General features: G+C 39.0%; 1 pseudogene; it reads right to left on the reverse strand.

The window, feature by feature from the left end:
- Positions 1 to 16,018: 16,018 nt before the first annotated feature.
- LOC127098813 (uncharacterized) lies at positions 16,019 to 16,118 on the reverse strand (annotated as a pseudogene).
- Positions 16,119 to 22,283: the final 6,165 nt, after the last annotated feature.

Raw genomic sequence — 22,283 nt, forward strand, 5'->3', positions numbered from 1 at the left:
AATATTGGCCACCCATTGAGGATATGTAGAAGTCACCAGAAACCCTGCATCAATTTGCTTCTAAACTTCTTCTTTAATCTTCACTGCCATATCAGGATGAGTTCTTCTGAGCTTCTGCTTCACAGGCACACACTCAGGCTTCAAAGGCAGGAAGTGTTGCACGATATCAGTATCCAGACCAGGCATGTCTTCATACGACCAGGCAAAGACGTCAACATATTCTCGTAGCAACTCAATCAACCCCTTCTGACAGACTCTTCCAGGAGTGCCCCAATCTTCACTTCACGAACACAATCTTCAGCCCCCAAGTTGGCTGTTTCCAGATTCTCAAGATGTGGCTGAATGATCTTCTCCTCGTGCTCAAGTAGACGGGTAATCTCATCAGGAATCTCTTCAACATCATTTTCTTCGGCCTTAAATACAGGGAACTCAAAGTTGGGAGATGGTGTTGGATCATTATGTTCAATGGGTTTGATCAACCTGCATAATAATTTCAGATATAAAAGAGATTTCAGAATTCAAACAAGGCAAATCATTATGTAGATGAAAAGACTGATTGTATTCTCTTTTTTTAGGGTTTTTTAGTGATCACCAATTTCATGCAAAAGCAAAAAGGAAAAATAATTTGGAAAAACAAACATTTAACATGTAATTATTGAATGAATATCATTATATTAATGTGCCAACAATGTCATCACTTCTCCTTTTGGCATGGGAGAAGGGTTTTTAAACAAAAGCGAACATATTACGTGGACTTATGGACAACTGTTGGAACATCAACAGCGACCCAATTATTGCAGATTCCTCCAGGGATGACAAAGTTGCCCAGATCTTCCTCTGCATCATCTTCCACTATAGCAGGTGCCTCTTGGTCTTCAACCGTGTGGATGAAACCTCCACTCTGGAACAAACCGCGCTCGTTGAAAATGCTTGAAGAATACCCTATGCCAGCCCGGGATTTATTATCTTCCAGCTTAATCATTTGCCCTAAACCAGTAGTTACACCATGCTCAATAGCCAACTTTGCATCATTGTAGGAAGCAAATGAAGAAGGTCCTTTCCTTGAAGGCTCAGCAATAGATAAGGCTTGAAATGGAGTTCCACCCTCATCCTCAGCGTCTATGTAGAAAAAGGAAGACAAATGGCTTACCAAGAGATCTTTCTCTCCCCCTATCACCACCAACTTCTTATTCTTAACGAATTTCAACTTTTGGTGTATGGTGGATGTCACGGGGCCTGCCTCGTGAATCCATGGTCTACCAAGCAAACAACTATATGATGGGTGGATATCCATGACCTAGAAAGTGATTTGGAAATCACTAGGTCCAATCTTGATTGGGAGCTCAACTTCGCCAATCACGGTTTTCCTCGATCCATCAAAAGCCTTGACTACCACTCCACTCTACCTCATGGGAGGCCCCTGATATGAAAGTTTCACCAGAGTGGATTTTGGCAACACATTTAGCGATGATCTTGTGTCCACCAACACATTAGATAGGGCATCATCCTTGCAATTCATGAAAATGTGTAGAGCCAAATTGTGGTATTTTCCCTCCTCGGGAATATCAACATCACAAAAGCTCAGATTGTTACAAGCAATTATGTTTGCAACAATGCTATCAAACTGTTCAATTGTGACATCGTGATCCACGTATGCCACGTCCAACACCCTCTGCAAAGCTTCGCGGTGTGGCTCAGAATCCATCAACAAAGATAGGACAGATATCTTTGATGGAGTTTGAAGCAGCTGATCAACAACATTATACTCGCTCCTCTTGATGAGCCTCAGCATCTCATTACAGTCCTCTTTTAGAATGCCATTCTGGCCAACGGGGACAAGAGCTTTAGTAGATTTATCAACAACAAGTGCCGGATTCGTAGAAGAAGAAGTCCCCACAGGATTGGCAGAATTATAAACAGCAGCTCTTCTCATGTCATCTTGGGTTTTCGGCGGCGATGAGAAAACACGACCACTGCGGGTCACACCACTGACATCAGATATACTCACAACAGAAGTGGAGGGAAATGACACCTCCTTCCCATCTTCTAACGCAGCTGCGTTATATCTGTAGGGAACGACTTTATCTGAAGAGTATGGGACCGGGCCCGTTGGCTTGATAATAAGAGATCGAGAAACCTTCTTCTTGTTGCCATCATATCTGATGATAACAGATTCTGGTATTCTGAAAACAGGGGAAATAACATTCACTTCATCCTCATTGTGATTTTGAAGTATCTCAATCATGCCATGATCCAGCATCTCTTGGATGTCCTTCCTGACTTGGAGACATCCTCTCTCTTTGACAGTGCACACCCGACATCTGTCATGGTCATGCTCATAGTAACTGTATCCACATAATAGTATGTGCATCTCGACCAAATATGACTGACATACAGGACTTTATATTTGCCAGGACAACCCTGGACCATGTTCACAACAGCTTTCCCATGCTCGGGCAATGGGTTCTTCTTCACATTAAGACCTACGTCCTCGAAAAACAAAATCCCACTTCTAACAAGGTCTTGCACCTTGGTCTTCAGAGGATAACAGTTCTCCACATCATGTCAGGGAGCACCGGAATGATATACGCAATGTAGCTCAGGCTTGTACCACCACTGAGGGTTGGTCGGTACAGCGGGTGGGTCACGTGGAGTAATCAACTTTCTATCTATCAGAGACGAATAGAGTTCAGCATAGGTCATTGAAATTGGATCAAAAGTGACCCTCTTCCTATCGTAACTGGTGTTGGTATTGGTGTTGTTTCGAGGCTGGTAGGCCCGTTGTTGTGGACGATGTTGTTGTTGATATTGTTGAGGTTGTTGTTGTTGATAATGTTGAGCTTCCCTGAAGGAAGGTGCTATATGAGCCACCTGGTGCTGATTACTGGCAGGGCAAACAGTCTTCCTCTTCATATAGGGTCTTAGTTTAATATGGGAAGACACATCATGTGTCTCTCCCTCTTTCTTCTTCGCAAAACCCCCATAACGCTTTGCAGAAGAGCCTTCATCCCTGGTCAGACGTCCTTCCCGGACTCCTTCCTCTAGCCTCATTCCCATGTTCACCATTTTGGTGAAGTCCGAGGGAGCACTAGCAATAATCCTCTCATAATAAAATGAACTAAAGGTCTTCAGAAAGATCTTGGTCATTTCCTTCTCCTCGAGGGGTGGCACGATCTGAGCGGCCAACTCACGCCACCTCTGGGCGTACTCCTTAAACGTTTCTTTCTCTTTCTGGGACATAGCCCTCAGTTGGTCCCTATCGGGAGCCATATCAACATTGTACTTGTACTGCTTGACGAAGGCTTCGCCAAGGTCGTTGAAGGAGCGGATGTTCGCACTATCCAGACCCATATACCATATGAGTGCGGCGCCAGACAGGCTGTCTTGGAAGTAGTGGATGAGGAGTTGATCATTCTCGGTTTGTGTTGACATCTTGCGTGCGTACATCACAAGATGACTGAAAGGGCAAGTGTTTCCCTTATATTTTTCAAAGTCAGGCACTTTGAACTTGATAGGGATTTTAACGTTGGGCACAAGGCACAACTCAGCAGCAGATTTACCGAAGAGGTCTTTCCCTCTTAGAGTCTTCAGCTCCTTGTGCAGCTCAAGGAATTGGTCATTCATAGCGTCCATTTTCTCATAAACATCTGGTCCCTCAGATGGCTCAGAGTGATAGATGGTGTCTTCGACTCTCGATAACGTGTGCACAACGGCAGGTGGCACAGCAAGGACCGGGCTAGATGTCGGCAGAGAAGCAAATGTTGGAGCGAGACCCTCTGGCACAAAGTTTGCGGGCATTCCCCAGGGGAACCCGGCTGGCATAGTTGGCGGAGCGAAATGAGCAGTGGCGGCAGGCACAGTAGAGGAAGCTACCTCTGAGATGACTGTCCTCGCGGGAGGAGTTGCAGGATTTGGAGAAGACTGGCTCTGAGCAGCCAACACTGACTCCATCATGGCAGTCAGCCTAGCTACTTCCTCTTTCATCTCTTTGTTTTCTTGTTCAAGATGATCCATCAGCTTTGGTAGATTCGCTCTGGTGTTATATCGGTGCGTCAGCTTGTCTTCAAAATAAATGAAGAACAAAGAGTTAGACCACTGATCAAGAAGCTCTGAACAAAACCTACTTATGCATATGATGCATGTAATGTTTGTGCATATGATTTGTTTTTAATCAAAGGAACTTTATAGTGATCTATTTGCAAATGTTTGGAAATATTACTCTTTTAAGACATATATGGAATATTCATATCAATAATATTTGGAAAAAATTTTACACCAAAGAAATACAGTCTTGGTAACCAAATAGAATATAAGATAGAAGGAAAATGAGCATCCTATGGAACCCTAGAAATAATTGTCCAAAGCTCTCGAGACCGGAAGATAAGCTGCACGAAGTCTCTTCACCTCTCTCTCATAGGCTGCCTCCATATTTGCCTTCTCTTTGGCGAGTCGATCATACTTCCTCTTCCAAAACTTGGATGGTTGAGGAAGAAGAGAAGTAACCACGTCATCATGCTCGTTGATAACCTGATGCTCCAGAAATTCTATCAAAGCGTCCTTATCTCTGAGTTGTTGAAGCAACCCCTCTCGCTCACGAACCCAAGCACGTGAACGGTCTTCATATCTCAACTCCTCTACTCCTTGGTTAGGGAGGGTTGAAGGCCCAACCATAACCATAGGGGTAGGTCTCGGATAGTCATAGGGCATGCGGTACTCAGAAGCTCTCCTCCTCACCCAAGAGGTGTAGGGTTCCAAAGCAATACAATTCTTCGGACCAAGTTCTTTCCTTCCCTTCCTATGAATCTTACGCCAAGCGCGGACCATCCTGCCCTTCAAGTTCTGGGGATCTTTCTCCTCTTGAAAGAATACACCTTCTAACAAAGTGTTATTATGTTTATCTTTTAAGGGGAATCCAAGTTGACGGCGAGCCAAAATAGGGTTGTAGTTAATCCCACCACATGTACCAAGAAGAGGCACATTGGAGAATTCACCACAAGAATCAATAATCTGCACACCATCATACACACGGTTGTACCAAAAGATATCATCATTAGTGAGACACATAAGTCTCATAGACCACCGTAGACATCCCTTATTCTCCTTGAAGGCGAGCGTCTGAGGCAAGTGCGAATAAACCACTTATACAACAGAGGCAAACAACACACAATGGTACCACCACCCTTTGCATTCCTCATATGCAAAGAGAAATAAGTGTCACCCAACATAGTCGGAACGGGATTAAGAGTAGAGAAAATCCTAATGGCGTTCACATCCACAAAATTGTCAATGTTGGGGAATAACACTAGCCCATAGATGAGAAGTACAAATATGACTTCAAAGGCGTCCTCACGCATGGCCTTCCCAAACAAAGTAGCTTAGACGATGAGAAAATCAGATGGGAGACCCTGAATTCCACCTTTGCTAGTCATATGAGCACCAATATCAGATACATCTATGTGCAACAGATCAACAATCTCTTGAGAAGACGGAATCTTCTCCAAGCCACTGAACAGCAACTGATCAAGAATAGGTATACCCACATGATAGGCATACTCTCAAGTGTAGGCAAAATATGGAAATCCGGAAAAGTGAAACAACGGTACAGAGGATCATAGAACTGCACCAATACACTCATCAGACCTTCATCCACCTGAGTAGCAAGAATAGACAGAAGCTTCCCATGGCGAGCTTTTAACTCCAAGGGATCTAATACATAGGATGTCAAATTCCTTAACTCTTTCAGGTCGGGTTGTCTGAAACAATACTTCTTCGTATTCCTTCTTTGCTTATCCATGTCTGAAAATTTTGCAAATAGACCTCTTAAGTTCCTTGAAATTTTCTCGTTGATGATATGGATGCAAATGAATGCATGAATGCATGAATGCAACAATAACACTCAAGGATCAAGCAAGTCACACCACACAAAGGTCACGGGATGGATCAAGTCATCCTTAATATCAATCATCCATTTTGGTGGATTATGGTTTACACCTTATCAACACCCAAGTTCCATTGATATTAAGGATATACGAGAAGGAATCAGCCGCGAATCAAGGGTTTGTTGCAAGTTACGAGCATGGAGTCTCGGTTAAGAACCACCCAAGGGGAGTGTACTATGGTTAAACCTGACGATCATGTTCTAAAAAGGTTCCCATAGTCATTATCTTATCTTTCAGATATTATCGGATAAAACGACTACTCGTATTCCAAAAATATTCTCAAGAGAGACCCTTATGAGTGTAGTATCGCGTAACAATCGTGTCAAATCTTACACTTGAACGACCTTCACACTACATCCTAAAATAGGCCAAGATGGGCTAGGTAATCTAAAGTCCTTGGCTTCTAAGGTTTATATTGGAAAGAGTAATGCCTAACCACGACTACTCGTGTGACATTATTGATTCCAACATAACCTCCACCAAGTGAATGGGCTTGCAAGTCAACTTGATAAGGAATAACTCCACACAAGTCAACAAGACTATGTCATTCTCCTATCATAAGTGCACTCGAGTTCAGGTATAGAACTCATCTCATAAGAGACCACCAAGCACACAAGAAATTGATATATCAAGCAATTCATACATTACAATCAATACAGTCATCCCAAATTTGCACAAAAATATGTCACAAATAAATATAGACATACAATACAACAAAGGCAAAAAGTAGGCTAAACCCACTAGGAAAGTTCTCCCCAGCAGAGTCGCCACTTTTCTGTAGCGAGGTATTCGTTACCTTTAGATTTATTGACTAAATCAAAAGTAAGCATACAATTAGAGTCGCCACCGCACTTCTATTTATCCAAAGGAAAGGTTAGAAAGCGAACAAAAACCGAGAAGTTTTATCAAATAAAAAACTAATAAAAATGTCAGAGATCTGGGTAAGGGGGTTGGTTATGCAATGGGAAGGTTTTAAGCACCCAAAACATCCTTAGTACTCTAAGGGATCCCTTTTTGCAAAGTTGTATGGTAGGTTGGTATTTGTGAAAATATTTGTGCAAACATGATTGGGTAGATGAGAAAAGAATATACAAATTATTTACAATTTTTGTGTTTGAATGGATAAACCCATTGCCTACGTACCATCACAAAAGGTAGGAACAAAACCTCGTAGTTCGGGGTAAAAATCTCAAAATATGGGTGAATTGATTTGATCAAAAGCCTTAAGGTCTTTTGTTATCAACGGGAGAAAACTCGACTTAAACCAACAATCCACCATGTGAGGAGAGCTTCAACATACTAATAAGGGATCCACCCTATAATAAGTATGGAAGACTTATAGTCCAATCACTAAGGATAAGGTGAGGTTTACATCAACCACTATGATAACTCAAACCTATGGCTAATGTTTATGAAAAAGGTTTTAGCAAAGATGGTCATTGGAACCATAAAAAACAACTTGAAGTGAGTTGTATTTACAAGTTAGGAGTATTTACAAAAATGAAGTCAAAGTTGACTTAAGGTTCATTCAACATAAGTATTAATGAAATGAGTTTGAAAAAAATCAAAGGCATATGGCCTAGGTTTCTAGTTTTAAAAAACAATGTCAATGTTTGCGCAAAATATGTTTGGCTTGGGTTAGAGTGGAGAGAAGAAGAGAAGGGCTGGTCTTAAACATGCAACGATTAGAGAAGAGATTAAAACCATTGGAGTTCCTTTCTTGAGATCATAAATATGATTCAAGATGCTCATTTCCTCTGGACTTAGCAAGCAATAAGCAATCAAAAACAATTAAACATTCAAGCTCCTAGGATCTCCATTGGGCTTGTCTTTCTTAACTTGGCTATTCATGACAATGGTCCTTCTTACTATCTCAAGTTCGGAATCCCTATCACACAAGAACAAACAATCAAAAAGTTCACAATGCAATAAGAGGAATGGACAAAGAATGAGTTTAGAATTAGGGGTCCTTTCAAGTCAACTTCAAGATTTAAGCATTCTAAAGGCATGAGACCTAGTTGCTCTTCAATCAATTTTAGCATTCTAAAGGCATGAGGCCTCACTACGCCAAATAAGGGAAAAGAGGGCGCTTTTTTTGGCCTATAACAGCGCTTTAAAGCGCCCTCTAATCTGGCGCTGGCATAGGTAAAGACAGCGCTTTTTTTCCTGGTGAAAGCGCTCTCTAAAGTGGCTCTTTAAGCCCTTTAAGGGCCACTTTAGAGGGCGCTTTTTAAAGAAAGCGCCCTCTAAAGTGGAAACTTTTAAGGGTTTAGAGGGTGCTTTTACTGGAAAGCGCCCTCTAAAGTGGAAACTTTTAAGGATTTAGAGGGCGTTTTTACTGGAAAGCGCCCTCTAAAGTGGAAATTTAAAGGGTTTAGAGGGCGCTTATTTTGGAAAGCGCCCTCTAAAGTGGGTGGTTATTTAATTTAGTTTTTTTAAAAAGCGCTATATTTTTTTATTTATTTTAGACAACCTGTATATTGAAGCAGTACACCTAAAACTGTATAATTTGAAGCCCTTTTTCACACATTGCATTCAACAAGCCTTATATACAACAATCCACTGATATATAATCGTTTAACTTCTAAAGATTCTAAATATACAACCAATTCATAACTTAAAAAGAAATAAAACTAAGTAGCAAAAGCATCTCTGAGATGTATGTTTTTTTTGCTAGCCGCAGTCTTCTTAGCAACAACCTCTTTTTGTTCAATATCAATAGCATGAACCTAAAATATCATAAAATTAGTTAGGTGAAGTATAAGATCTAGAATTAACATTTTCTATGCATAAATATCATATAATTGTGTTTATACCTTTTTTTTTATGCAACTGACTCGCCTTTTATCCGACCATCCATTGCCCGCCTTTAAGTTGTACAACTTTAATACCGCAGACAATCTTATGAATTTAGTGCAACCATCATACAAAGGTTTCTCTGCATCACTTACCAACCTCTCAAACATTTCGGGACAATCCTTAAGATCTCCTTCAAGTGCTTCTGCAATCTCTTCAACTCGATCACAATCGTATGTATCTGCGCCATTATAGTTTGAGGCATAGGTCGTACTATCCCCCGGTTCAACATTCTCGTTACTTTTCTCACCATGCAAATTCCAACATGTATAACTTCGATCAATTCCATGCCTCATTAGATGCGATGTCAACTGAACTGCGTCAACCCGTTTCCCATAACAACAACCCAAGCAAGGACATATCATTCTACTGGGGTCTTCGGCGTGCGCAACGGCAAACTTAACGAATTCTGATACCCCATTCTCGTACTCTCTCGACAATCGATTGGAAGACATCCATGTATTATCCATTACTAATTAGAATAAACAAAAAACAATTTCATAAGAGAAACCAAAAATGGGATGAGACAAAACAATTTCGCTTTTTATTGAGTTAGTCTCTGTGCAGGGCATTCATGTCTCCAACAACAACCCAAAACCAAAACAATTTTAGTTTATTGAGTTAGTTTCTCAACATTTTCAGATATCTCTGACTTCAATAGCATGAGAATGTATGAACCATGCATTAAGCATTAGTGGTATGCACTAATTTGTAGCATAGTTATATATCATCATATAGTTTTTACAAAAGATAAACATTGACTAGAAAATATATATGTAGAATTGTATAATAGTCTAACTGAAAGCTAACAGAAGAATAGTCGACTCTAATTTACTCTATCAAATAACATCCATACCTAAACTTCTTAAGTTACTAGCTACGCTATGTATGCTAGAATAAATACACTCATAAGCTGCATAGTGTACCTTTGATTGGTAGAAGGTGTTTTAGATATTGCTGCCTCCTTTTTCTACATCGAGAAACAAATGGAACAGTTGGTGAAATTTAACCCATAATGCCTAGTCTCCATTGCTAGCATTGCAACACAATAATTATTGTTGAGAATACTCAATAAATGTATGAACCAAGAAAAATGAAACCAAAAATGAACAATAGCGAACGTCAGAAGAGAAACCAAGTAATATGAAGATTAGAAAAATACCTATGGTGTCAAAATCGAACAGCTAACAACGAATTAAGAGAAGGAGGAAACGTCGTAGATCTAACAGAGGTGGAAGGAGAACGCCTTAGAAGTAGCGAAAATCGTAGCAGTGAGAACCCTAACGTGAAAAAGAACGAAAATAACAGAGAGTGAAATAACAAAACGTGCAGTATGTTATAATTTTAATGTTTACTAAAGGGGACCTTAGAGGGCGCTTGTGGAAAAAAAGCGCCCTCTAAAGGGGGCCTAAGAGGGCGCTTATGAAAGCGCTCTCTAAGGCTTTCCAAAAGCGCTTTATAAACTGGAAATGCACATGGACTTATAGAGCGCTTTTTTAAAAGTGCCCTCTAAGGGTAACCTTAGAGGGCGCTTTCTAAAAAGTGCCATGTATTGTTGTCCCTCTATCTCCTCCTTATTTTTTCGCTTCACCTTAGAGGGCGCTTTATTACAAAAGCGCCCTCTAAAGTGCGCTGTCTATTCTAGTTGTTCGCTCCTTATTTTTTCGCTTCACTTTAGAGTGCGCTTTTGTAATAAAGCGCCCTCTAAGTTGCGCTGTCTATTCCAGTTTTTGGCGTAGTGTCTAGTTGCTCTTGAACTCCATTAAGCATAGGTGAGGACCTAATTTTAAGTCCTTTCTCCTTTTTGCATTGGGTTCACACAAACAATCACAAAAAAACAAGCACAAAGCAACAATATATTTACACAATAATATGCTCAAGTGAGCAAAAGGCAAATAGCATAAACATAAATATGAGCTCAAATGAGCAAAGGGAAAATGCAATATGAATAAATGAGTAAGAAATTAAATTGCATTAAAGTAAATTGCAAGAATTAAATGCTTGAATTAAAGGTAGTGTTAGTAGTTAATGTTAGTGTGTCATAAGGCAATTTAGCGTTATGTTAAGCAATCGTAAGTGGACTAATGTAGTAGTCACACCTATCTGAGGCCGGTCAATAAAACTATAGGCAAATAAACATAAGTTAGAGATCATGACTAGTAAGCCAAGCTCCTACAACTTGTCATGCCAAAAGAAAAGAAGAATGACCTTGTATGGATTTTAGGTTTTTTGCATGACCAAGAAGCAACCTATCTTGGACACAAAGCAATTAACTTGATCTTTGAACAAGTTGAATTTGATTTGGACCAAAGAAGGTTAAGCCTCTCATATGTCAAGGCTAACCACAAATCATTAACTCATTGGTCAAAATAAAAAGAAGAAGATGAAGAAGAAAATGAAATGGACAAAATGAGAATCCAAATGACATAATCAAAACACAATGATCAAATGTGAATGAAATCAACATCAATCAATGGTAAACAGAAGTGAAATGAAGATTAGAAGTCATGAAAGGTGATAACATGAAATAATATCACATTTTTGGACTCGATTTAATTAAATTATATTATTATTTGATTCGATTTATTTCATATTATTCGATATTACTTGGTATTTTCCTTCTATTTATTTCAGGTCACACTATTTGAAGCATACGTGAAAAAGAAAGAAAAGGAGGTGCAAAATGAGGATAAAAAGCAATCCACTAAAGCCCAGCCCACAACTACGAGGAGAGGCGTTGTGATGCTGTAACGATCGCCACACAAGGTGTGACGAGCGTCACGCCCTCCTGCTAAGTGTTACGAGTGTAACAGCCCAATTTTTAGGAATTAATTATTATACTATTATTTTTATTATATTATATTTAATTATTTAGAGTGTTAAGTAATTAAGCGGTTGTGAGGTAGTATAATAATGGATTAATTAACTTAATTAGTGTGGGAATTAATTATTTAGTTGATATGAGAAATAATTAAATAATTGAATTAATTAATTAACTTGGTTGCATAGTGAGTGGTTAATTATTTAAATTTAAATAGAGGTATTTAAATATTAGGTATTATTGGGCCTAGTGATTAAATGAGATGATTTAAGCCCAACTAGAATACTATTATAAATAGTAAGAGGTGAGGGAAGTGGGAATTAGAATTCACTTGAGCATTGAAGGCAATAGAGGAAAAGGAGAGGAAACGTAAAGAGGAGCTAGGGTTTCCATCAGATTGACGAGGTAAGGGGGGAAATTCTTATTATTATGGGTTAGTATGATTGGGTTAATGGGTAGAAACATGATTTAGGTTGAAATCCTTAATTTGCATGGTTTGGAATTATTAGGTTTTGATAAATACTCTTGAATTGTGATGATTAAATTATGCTAAAACTGTGAATGGATATATATTTGGATGAGTCATAATTTTCTGAACGTGTAGCTTTTTACGGAATCGAAATCGGAGGTCCGGAAGTCCTCCAACGATGAAAAATGCGGAGAAATCTGCATTCTGTTTCGTTGTTAGCGCAGGAACAGCTTTCTGTTTTGCGTTAACCGGTTAACCCAGGGCGTTAACCGGTTAACATTGTTGCGATTTATGAAAAATTGCATTCTGTCTTGCGTTAACCGGTTAACCCAGGGCGTTAACCGGTTAACACTATTAAAATTTGCCTAGAAGCGCATTCTGTTTTGCGTTAACCGATTAACCCAGGGCGTTAACCGGTTAACACTGTTTGAAAGTGAAAATTTGATATTTAAATATTGTGTGTGTTTTGGAATGAAATCTATGCATACATATTTGATGATTGGCCTATATTGGTGAATAATATATTGCATGAATGTGTATGTATACTATTTGAATTTTGAATGATTTATGGTTATGGATGTGTATATGTGATCGTAATTGATGTGTCGTGATGAATATGTATATGTACCAATTGTGAGTCATGGTAATATGTGGGATGTTAAGACGGTATATATATGGTCTTAATTGCATATGTGTTGGTATGTGTGCATTCATTCATAGCATAGTCGACTTCATTGTGGAAGTGGTCAAGCGGTGATCCTTTATTGGAAACAGACGTAGCAGACGTTGATTCTTGATTGGAATCAGGCGTAGCATTTAAGCGGTGATCCTTAATTGTAAATAGACGTAGCAGACGTTAATCCTTGATTGGGATTAGGCGTAGTATTTAAGCGGTGATCCTTAATTGGAAACAGACGTAGCAGACGTTAATCCTTGATTGGGATTAGGCGTAGTATTAAGTGGTGATCCTTTATTGGAAACAGACGTAGGGCTTTGGTCTTGTCCGGATCGGAAGCGTGGCTTGGATTCTAGATATTGAATCGGAAAGTGGTGAAACTTTGAGTTCACATTACGGTACCACATGCATGGAGTCACATTGTCTTGCATTGAGTCGTTTATAATTATGTGATAATTGATGTGGGTGTGATGTATGTTTGAAATATGTGGAATGATTGTCTGTTAATATTATTGATATAATAATACAAAGTGTGATGAATTCTTGAATTGTTGTTTTAATTCATTGTGCCTTATTATGCTATTTCATAATAATTTGAATTATCACCCTTTCTGTTTGAATGTTACCTTTACATGGGTATCGTGCAGATACTACAGAGTAGTATTGCTGGAGTAGGTGGACGGTAGCTCGCTCAAGAATAGCTGGAGAGTTTTCGTATTTAGTTTGAAATTAGGTAATGAGTCAATGCTCTGGTCATGTAACACTGGGTAGATTAGTGGTATTGAACTCGTATCTTATTTGGATATGCTTTATGTCATTAATTCTTTTATTTTATTTGATCATGGTATGGGACATGGATCATCTTATGAAATACATGAGTATTCTTTATTTTCCGCTGCGAACGCATATTGCTTGAATATTCATGATGAGTGAAATGTGTTATTTTGAATGACCAGGTGTATTGTTGGTTTTTGAAAAGTTTTAAGTTTCGAAAACGACGATGTGACGCCCTTTTCTTTATATGCGTGCTTATTTACTCTGATATTATGCTAAATAATTTGGGGTAGAAAAAGGGGTGTTACAGCGAGCGCCACACAAGGTGTGACGAGCGTCACGCCCTCCTGCTAAGTGTTACGAGCGCCACACAAGGTGTGACGAGCGTCACACCCCATTCCTATATTTTTGGCTTTGACGCGTAACAGAAGCACGTTCACCCTTTTCTTCGCTTGACCAGTTGACGTGTGACCAAAACCTACTGAAGGACGTTGGAAGAAACGGTCACTTGATGGATTAGTATAAATAGATCCAATGGTGGAACCCTGCAGAAGACTCTCTCAATTTTCCAGTTTTCGGCACCGTGCATTACTTTTACTGCTTTTTAATTTTCCAGCACTCTACTTTCCTAGCAATTTTTATTTCCTTTTCTTTTCCAGTCAATTTTCAAAGCATTCAATTAATTTTCTCACAATAGTTTCTACACCAGAAACTATTGTGTAACTTTTACTGGATCTAACCTTACGTTAGATCATAGTATTTTATTCCTTCGCCTTTATTTTACTGTCTGATCGAAGATTGTGAAGAACAAATCCAACCGGTCTGTGGTGGAGTGTTCAAGCATCGAAGCTAGAAATAATCAAGATCTCTATTAATTTTACAGGTTCTTTAATTTTATTGTTTTAGTTTATATATGCTTTGTACTGCTGTTTATCTATATTGTTTGTCTGACATGGCTGTATTTAAGCATAATTATTGTTTAGGCTTGTTTAGCATGTCCGGCTAAATAAACTTAGGTATCGGTATGTAAAGTAAGCGGAATAAAGGAATCAAAACTAAGTTGGTTTAAATTTATTTAAAGATATAGTCACTCTTTTTATGGTCTCAATTTACAGGGTTAATACCAAAGTTTTTGTACGAGAGTAAAAGACATAAAGAAGTTAAAATCAATAGAACGACAGTTTGAGCTTTTAACTGGACAGTGTAAATTGGACATTAATTTTAAATCAGGGCGAAAGCAATTTTTAGAGTTAATTAAATCCTAATCATTTTCAAAAAGTATTTTTAAAGGTTAAATGTGAGGACGAGAGTTAAGCATTTAAGTTTAATCATATAATCTAAGTCAACAGAGCGAGAGTTTGAGACGAGGGTGTTTAGACGGTTAGCATTTTCTTAAAAAGAGTTTCTATAGATTCTATTGTTTTCAAAAAGTGACTTTAGTTTTAACTAAATAGTGAGAGCGTGCGTTAAGGTAAAATCATAGTCTATTCAACAGAGCGAGAGTTTGAGAAAAGATTTTTAATCAATAGTGTCTAATGAAAGGACTTATTTTAAAACTAAGAAATCAACGAAGATTTAATTCCCTAATTATGACGAACTACATACCGATATCCGCGTTTTTCGATATTTAATCTAGATCTTATTTTAGTTTTACTTTTCCCCCTAATCATCAAAGTATCATCCGCCTTAGCTTTACGAAGTAACCTTAGAAAACGGTATATCGATTCATAAGTCACTGTGGGATCGATATCTTTTATTACTACGCAATTAGATTGTGCACTTGCAGTTAATACCCCAATAGACTCATAAAGTCGCGATCAAGTTTTTGGCGCCGTTGCCGGGGACTTTTATTTAGTCGATATCGTAACTCTTCTGTTACGCTGTAGAGACTAAGGCAATTTTTTATTATTTTTTCTTGTTTTTCGTTGATTTGTATGCCACACACTCGCTCACAAGGCGAACCGTATTACTTACGAATCAACGACGTTGAACGATATCTCCGAGTCTTACGACGAATTCGAGAGTATCGTGCTGCAAACAATCTTCCTCCAATCGAAATTCCTGATCTCAAAAATCTTCTTCCTTCGCCGATACCCGAGATGGCAGAACCAGCTCGTGCTCTTCGAGATTACGCCGCTCCATCGCAAGATGAGCCGCATTCGAGTATTGCTCCACCCGCAATCGAAGCAAACAACTTCAAACTTAAACCTTCGCTGTTACAGGCAGTGCAACAGAATCAATTCTCTGGAAATCCTACGAGGATCCAAACCTTCATTTATCCGTATTTGTTCAATACGTTGATACTGTTAAAGCTAATGGTGTCACTTCAGAGGCAATTCGACTTCGTCTCTTTCCTTTCTCGTTAAGAGATAAAGCTAGAAGATGACTTCAGTCTCTTCCTTCCAACTCAGTCACCACATGGAATGAGTTGAAGAAAGTCTTTCTTGCCTGATATTTTCCTCCAAGCAAAACAGCTATGTTAAGAGCCCAGATAAGTGGATTTAAACAGAAAGATAATGAGTCTCTTTTCGAAGCATGGGAAAGATACAAAGACATGATGAGACTTTGTCCACACAATGGTTTAGAGGACTGGTTAGTAATTCATACCTTCTATAATGGTCTCTTATACAACACAAGATTAACAATAGACGCCGCCGCAGGTGGTGCGCTTATGGATAAACCTTACGCTGACGCTTATCAACTTATCGAAAGCATGGCCCAAAACCATTATCAGTGGGGAAGCGACCGAACAATGGTAGAAAAACCTCAAACGAAAAGTGGCATGTACGAGATAAGTAGCCTTGATCATGTTAATGCAAAAGTGGATGCTCTTGCCCAGAAAATTGAAAGTTTAAATGTATCACCTCCAGCCACCGTGGTTGTCGTGACTCAAAATTGCGAAGTCTGTGGAATCCAAGGTCACACTCCTACAGATTGTCAACTCCTAACAGGAATCCAAGCAGAGCAGGTGAACTATGCTCAAGGAAATCCTTACTCGCATACCTATAACTCAAACTGGAAGAACCATCCTAATTTTTCATATAAGAGTAACAATGCCTTATACGCACCAGGACAAGCTCCCAATCAAGCCCCAGCTATACCTCCTGGATATCAAAAGCCGAACCCATCTACACCTAACAATAACGTTCCTAGGAAATCCAACTTGGAAATCATGATGGAGAACTTCATAGCTTCTCAACAACAAACCAATAAAGATTTCTTAAACCAGAATGTACACACTAACGAACTGATTAAACAACTAGCAAGTAAAGTAGATGCCCTGGCTACCCATAACAAAATGCTGGAAACACAAATCTCACAAGTAGCTCAACAACAAGCGCCTACTGCTGCCCCAACTGGTACATTTCCTGGACAGCCCCAACCTAACCCGAAAAGCCACGCTCATGCAATTATATTGAGAAGTGGAACAGAGGTAGAAGGACCATCTGATCCAAGAGTTGAGAACCAAAACTCTAAAAAGTCAACTGAGGAAGAAGATAAACCTAAGGAAAAGGAAGAGAGTAATAAGGAAACCGTAGAAAAGAAAGAACCTTATGTACCCCCACCGCCTTACAAACCACCTATCCCTTATCCTTAGAGGCTAATTAAAACCAAAGACGCGTGCCAATTTAAAAAATTTGTTGACCTACTAAAACAATTAAACGTCACCATTCCTTTCACAGAAGCTATTACACAGATGCCCTCGTATGCTAAGTTCTTAAAAGAAATTCTTTCTAATAAAAGGAAACTTGAAGATAGCAAAACCGTTACACTCACTGCTGAATGTAGCGCTATAATCCAGAATATGCCTCCTAAACTTAAAGATCCTGGTAGTTTCTCTATACCCTGTCACATAGGAAAATTTGTCATAGACAAAGCTTTATACAATTTAGGAGCCGATATTAGTGTTATGCCCTTGTCCATATGCAAGAGACTTGAAATGGGAGAATTAAGACCAACTAAAATGTCTGTGCAATTAGCAGATCATTCCGTTAGATATCCCGTAGGAATTCTTGAAAACGTTCCCGTGCGCATAGGTCAATTCTACATTCCAACCGATTTTATAATTATGGACATAAGAGAAGATGAAGTTACCCCCATTATATTGGGAAGACCATTCTTAGCAACTGCCAGTGCTATCATAGACGTAAAACGAGGACGACTCACTTTCGAAGTAGGAGAAGAGAAAATTGAATTCATTCTTTCCAAATTTTTGAAAGCACCTGCAATAGAAGACACATGTTACTTCATGGATATCATCGATGAATGCATAAAAGAAACAGAATTAGAAAATGACGAATTAACTGACTATCGTGTAGAAGACAGACTGAACCAATGTTTAGCAGTAACATCGGATCCTACGCAATGCCTTAAGAAACCTACCCTCGACCTGAAAACACTTCCCAAAAATCTGAGATATGAATTCCTAGACTCAGAACTTGAACGACCCGTGATAGTCAATGCAGACCTAGGAAAACTCGAAACCGAAAAACTCCTACATATCTTAAGAAAATATCCGACCGCACTAGGATACAACATCACCGATCTAAAAGGGATAAGTCCTTCTATTTGTATGCACCGCATCATGCTAGAAGAAGACTGTAAAACTTCTAGGGAACATCAGAGGAGACTAAACCCGATCCTGAGTGAGGTAGTGAAGAAGGAAGTAACGAAGTTATTAGAGGCAGGTATCATATATCCTATATCCGATAGCAAATGGGTTAGTCCTGTACACGTAGTACCAAAGAAAGGAGGTATAACAGTTATCGAAAATGAAAAAGGAGAAACTATAACCAAACGAATCGAATCGGGATGGAGAATGTGCATTGATTATAGAAAGCTAAACAAAGCAACCCGAAAAGATCATTTTCCTTTACCATTCATAGACCAGATGTTAGAACGATTAGCCAAACATTCTCATTTCTGCTATCTGGACGGTTACTCAGGCTTCTTTCAAATACCAATCCATCCTGATGACCAAGAAAAGACAACGTTCACATGTCCTTTTGGTACCTTCGCTTATCGACGAATGTCGTTTGGCTTGTGCAATGCTCCTGCAACCTTCCAAAGGTGCATGATGGCAATATTCGCCGATTTTCTTGAAAACATCATGGAAGTCTTTATGGATGATTTTTCCGTATGCGGACAAAGTTTTGAAGAATGCCTTGAAAACCTAGAAAGAGTCCCAGAACGATGTGTAAAAGTAAACCTAGTACTTAATTGGGAAAAATTTCACTTTATGGTACAAGAAGGAATTGTTTTAGGACACATCATATCAAATAGAGGAATTGAAGTAGACAAAGCCAAAATAGAAGTAATAGAAAACCTTCAACCTCTGAAAACTGTGAGAGAAGTACGAAGCTTCTTAGGACATGCCGGATTTTATCGACGATTTATTAAAGATTTCTTTAAAATAACTAAACCTTTAACCGGATTATTAATGAAAGATGCTGAATTCATCTTCGACAATAAATGTTTAGAAGCATTTCAAACGCTTAAAGAAGCATTGATCTCCGCGCCCATAATGCAGACTCCGGATTGGAATGAACCATTCGAAATAATGTGTGACGCAAGCGACTACGCCGTAGGCGCTGTTTTAGGACAATGAAAGGATAAAAAACTTCACGTCATATATTATGCAAGTAGAACTCTAGATGAAGCACAGATGAATTACGCCATGACCGAGAAAGAACTTTTAGCAGTAGTGTTTGCACTTGATAAATTTCATTCTTACTTGGTCGGAGCTAAAATAATCGTTTACACTGCCCACGCTGCCATTAAGTACCTCCTAACAAAAAAGGACGCTAAACCTAGACTCCTAAGGTGGATCTTGTTGTTACAAGAATTTGATTTGGAAATCAAAGATAAAAAAGGAACTGAAAACGTAGTAGTAGATCACCTTTCTAGACTTGAAAATCTGGAACCAGAAAGAACATCGATCAATGATGACTTCTCGTACGATAGACTTATAGCTAATTTGGAAGAAAATAGAGCTGATGAACAAGTAGAGACCACCTTGGTTGTATGCGTTACACCATGGTACGCCGACTTTGTCAATTATTTAGCCGTCGGGATGGTTCCACTTGATTTGTCCTACCAACAAAAGAAACGATTCTTCCATGACATAAAACATTATTATTGGGACGACCCTTTACTTTTCAAAAGAGGCCCCGATGGTATTTTCCGTCGGTGTATACCTGAAGAAGAGATAGAAAGTATAATCCAACATTGTCATTCCGCTCCTTATGGTGGACACGCAAGTACATCCAAGACCTGCTCTAAAATCCTACAAGCCGGTCTTTATTGGCCAAACATATGGAAGGATGTGCATGCTGCTGTCAAGAAATGTGATAGATGTCAACGCACAGGAAATATATCTAGACGTGACGAGATGCCACAAAAGGGCATTTTGGAAGTAGAGATTTTCGACGTGTGGGGAATAGATTTCATGGTACCTTTTCCACCTTCTTTCAGTAACAAGTACATACTCGTAGCGGTTGACTACGTATCAAAATGGGTTGAAGCTATAGCTTCTCCAACAAATGACACACGAGTAGTAACTAGACTCTTTAAGAATATAATCTTCCCAAGATTTGGTGTCCCAAGAATAGTAGTCAGTGATGGTGGATCGCATTTCATATCTAAGATACTCGAAAAACTATTGTTTAAGTATGGTGTAAAACATCGAGTAGCGACACCTTACCATCCTCAAACCAGTGGACAAGTGGAAGTGTCTAACAGAGAAATTAAACAGATATTGGAAAAAACAGTCGCCACGTCAAGAAAAGACTGGTCATCAAAATTACCTGAAGCTTTATGGGCATATCGAACCGCTTACAAAACTCCCATAGGAACAACCCCATTTAGGCTTATTTACGGAAAATCTTGCCACCTCCCGGTAGAATTAGAACATAAGGCCTATTGGGCTATTAAAAATTTAAATTTAAACTATAAGGCCGCCGGTGAAAAGCGAATCCTTGATATAAACGAATTAGAAGAACTTAGACAAGACGCATACGAAAATGCCAGAATCTACAAGGAAAGAACGAAAAAATGGCATGATAAGCGCATATCAAGGAAAACTTTCAAACAAGGCGATGTAGTCCTTTTGTTTAACTCTAGACTTAAGTTATTCCCAGGAAAACTACGCTCTAGATGGTCAGGCCCTTTCCAAGTCACTAATGTTTTCCCTAGTGGAGCAGTGGAAATTAAGGGAAAATCTATGGAAACATTTATTGTAAACGGGCAGCGTCTGAAACATTATCACTATGATGAAAACAATGAAGACTCATAAAACTTAGACGTATTGTCTCCTAAATCTATAGATTAACATTTACTAGTTTTATGTCGAGCTTGCGACATTAAACAAAGCGCTTCGTGGGAGACAACCCACAAATTTTTACTATCTTTTCTTTGATTATTCTTTTGATTTTATTTAGTATTCATTCTTCATTTATTTTATTTTATAAAACTTTTCTTCTTTTCTTCTTTCGGCATCTGGCCAATCCCTGACTAAATTCTTGTTTTTTTTTCTTTTCTTTAGTTAACACTAACCTGATGGGACAAATTGATCGTATGGGTATCAAATTCAGAGGGAGAGCTCAGAGACAAAAATTTGAAGAACTTTCTGAGAGAGAGATGCACCCAACCTTCTATGCTGATGAAGATGCAATGATCGTACTTGGGCTAAGAGATAGTGTCCTGTATCTGCTGAATCAAATAGGGTGGGAAACCACTCCTATTCGCAGACAATTTGTTACTTACCGAAGGCTAACTCTAGAATTCCTTAGCTCCCTGATCTATTTACCAAACCATGGAAAAGGAATAAACCGAGGTTTCATTCAATTCAGGATGTTCAATATGGAGTATCAGTTTAACATTCAAGAGTTTACTAACCTTTTAGGGTTCCCTACCTCTTTTGATACATTCACCGTGAGCCAAGAAGAGATTTTTGAATATAGAGAGCTTGAACATTTTTGGGGAAGTTTGACGGGTAATGACGACCCTGAGGAACATGAGTTTCTCTCTGGAAACATACATAACCCGACTTTTCGCTATTTCCACAAAATCCTAGCACACACTCTTTTTGGAAAGAGATCAAACATTACCATAGTATCACGTGATGAACTCTTCATAATATTTTGTGCTTCCCAGAACCGTCCAGTGAATGGTGCCACCTATATGTTGGCGAGTTTTGACCGCCTTATTCAAGCTGACCGTGCACCGATTCAAATAGGAGGATTGATAACCATGATTGCCAATGCTATTGGATTGCGCCAACCCATGCTTGACTCGAACCCTTTCTATGGCATCGAGTCTATGAACATACATTTCCTTTTCAACACTTTGTTTATCAGAAATTTGGGACCTGAAGAGTTTGAATTAATAATTAATAACCAAGTTGTTTACCTATTCACAATGCCTAGTCCGATGACTAGTGTTCATGACCGAAACAATTGGCTTTACAACCTGGATGGAATACCTTCTCCTGTTAGATCTGTTGAATCCATCCAAGATTATGAGATTCTTGGCGACCAGATTCCTTATGCCGAGTCTGATCCACAGACACCAACTGGTTACCACGATGCAGCCTCTCCACCTCATCTTATTCCGTCCGCAAAATCAGCAATACCTGATCTTAGACATCATCTGCCCGAAAATGATTATAATACCGCTATTCAAGCTTTGATGTCAGAACAAGCTGCCATGCGAGAGGAGTTAAATATGATGGGACATGAAATTCTGCAA

This window comes from Lathyrus oleraceus, chromosome 6 (assembly GCF_024323335.1).
Source record: "Lathyrus oleraceus cultivar Zhongwan6 chromosome 6, CAAS_Psat_ZW6_1.0, whole genome shotgun sequence".
Lineage (NCBI taxonomy): Eukaryota > Viridiplantae > Streptophyta > Magnoliopsida > Fabales > Fabaceae > Lathyrus > Lathyrus oleraceus.